General features: G+C 41.7%; 1 non-coding gene across 1 annotated transcript; it reads left to right on the top strand.

Annotated features, from left to right (window-relative positions):
- The first annotated feature begins 931 nt into the window (after nucleotides 1-931).
- On the top strand, nucleotides 932-1,035 carry LOC148545659 (small nucleolar RNA R71). Its single transcript, XR_015900234.1, has one exon. It is a non-coding gene; the product is annotated as a small nucleolar RNA R71 (small nucleolar RNA).
- Nucleotides 1,036-2,311: the final 1,276 nt, after the last annotated feature.

The following is a 2,311-nucleotide window of genomic DNA, read 5'->3' as shown; positions in this document are numbered from 1 at the left end:
TGTTGAGTTGTCTTCAGGTTGTTTACAAAGTTTGCCTTGCTTGTCTTCAGTCTCTTGATCACTCGCAGTGACCATTTTGCAATCCTCCCATCTTACTTTCTTTGCTTCTCCTTTGGGGTTTTTCTGCATGTCACTTGGGAAGCTATCAGTGGGTTTGGGAATCTTCTCAGCTAAATATCCCACCTGGAATTCCAACTTCCTAATGGTCTCTCCCTGGTTCTTAATATTGGCTCGCACCTCCTTTTTGAACACCTTATTTTCTTGAATCTCTTGGCATATTCCTTCAAGTAAGGTTTCAATATTAGAGAGCTTGTCATCAATTGATGAGTGATTCGGAGCAGATGTGCTGTTTTGGTTTTGATAGGCGTGTGGAGAAGTGTTGTTGTGGGGGTGTTGAGATGTCCTCTGTGTGAATTGCTGGTGAGCTGCATTGTTGTTGGCGTTGTAACGTCTCTGGTCTTGGTTTTGATCTTGCTCACTTCCCCACCCAAAGTTTGGGTGGTTTCTTCATCCAGGGTTGTAGGTCTTGGAGTATGGATCATAGTTTTTCCTTGGTGAATTCCCAATGTAGTTGGCTTGCTCCTGGCTCCCCTCTGCTTCTTCATTCACTCCTTCTTGGGTTGTTGATGAAGTGAAGATTGCTGCTACTTGGTTCATCTCCATCTTCTTGGTGAGGTCAGCCAGCTGCTGGGTAATGAGCTTGTTTTGGGCCAACAGAGCATCTATATTGTTTAGCTCCATTACTCCTCTTGTGTTCCCTCTTTCGGAAGCATAGAAGTAGTCGTTCTCTGCTACTGTTTCAATAACATCTATGGCTTCCTCAATAGTCTTCTTCTTGTTCAAAGATCCTCCTGATGAATGGTCTACGGCCTTCTTTGACTCATAAGAGAGTCCTTCATAGAAAATGTGCAGCTGCACCCATTCGTTGAACATGTCAGGTGGACACTTCCTTGTTAAGTCCTTGAACCTCTCCCATGCTTCATATAGAGTCTCACCATCTTGTTGCCTGAAATTTTGGACCTCAGCTCTCAGCCTATTGATTCGTTGAGGAGGGTAAAATCTTGCCAAGAATTTGTTCACCACGTCTTCCCAAGTTGTCAAGCTTTCCCTTGGGAAAGATTCCAACCACTTGGCTGCTTTGTCCCTAAGTGAGAATGGAAATAGGAGCAGTCTATAAGCGTCAGGGTGAACACCATTAGACTTCACTGTGTCACATATTCTCAGGAAGGTGGTCAAATGTTGATTGGGGTCTTCTTGAACACCTCTTCCAAATGAATAGTTGTTCTGAACAAGGGTGATGAGCTGTGGTTTAAGTTCAAAGTTGTTGGCATGGATTGTTGGCTTTTGGATGCTACTTCCACAATTGCCTGGGTTTGGATTGATGTAAGAGCCCAAAACTCTTCTATCCTCCCCAGCATGATTTGCTCTACCTCCTCCCCCATGGTTGTGATCTTCTTCTTCATGATGGTTTTCCATGTTGTCTTCCATGTTTGTTTCAAAGAATTCCTCTTCTTCCTCAGCACCAACCACTTTCTTTCCTCTTGCCTCCCTCCTTAATCTAAGGAAGGTCCTCTCAGGTTCAGAATCGAAGGAAGTTGAAGCCCCGCTTCTTTTCCCTGTCATACAACCATCAAGTGCAAGCAAGAAAAGATAGGTGCAGAAAGTATTTGTGTCAGAATTACTGTTAGTTGTGGGTGATGCAATATATCAAACAGTTAGTGGGTTAGCAAACAGAATTGAAAATAACAAAGAAAAACAAAAGAGTAGAAGGGGAAGGGAAGAAGTTTAACTAAAACAAAAAGTAAATTACTCAAACAGAAAATGAAATTCACAAAATAAAAATGCTCAATCTAGTGATCTTCCAATTTAATCATTGTTGATGCACAATCAATCCCCGGCAACGACGCCATAAACTTGATGCACGGAAAACTTGTCTCTCAACAAATCTCCCTTCGGCAAGTATACCGAATTTGTCGTCAAGTAAAAACTCACAATAGAGTGAGGTCGAATCCCACAGGGATTGATTGATCAAGCAACTTTAATTAGAAGAATGTTCTAGTTGAGCGAATCTAGAATTTGGGTTGAGAGTTGCAGAAAATAATGGCGGGAATGTAAATAACAGAAAAGTAAATGCTAGAATTAAAGGACTGGAAGTAAATGACTGAAAATAAATTGCAGAATTGTAAATGGGAATGGGGGATTTGCTCATAAAAGTAAATGGCAGAAATTAAAGAGAATGGGTAAGATCAGAGATGGGGAGTTCATTGGGCTTAGGAGATGTTGCAATTCTCCGGATCAAGTTCATTTTCAT

The sequence above is a fragment of the Arachis ipaensis genome, chromosome B9, assembly GCF_059453495.1.
Source record: "Arachis ipaensis isolate K30076 ecotype BB chromosome B9, ASM5945349v1, whole genome shotgun sequence".
Classification (NCBI taxonomy): domain Eukaryota; kingdom Viridiplantae; phylum Streptophyta; class Magnoliopsida; order Fabales; family Fabaceae; genus Arachis; species Arachis ipaensis.
This window is presented reverse-complemented; position numbering and strand designations above follow the sequence as displayed.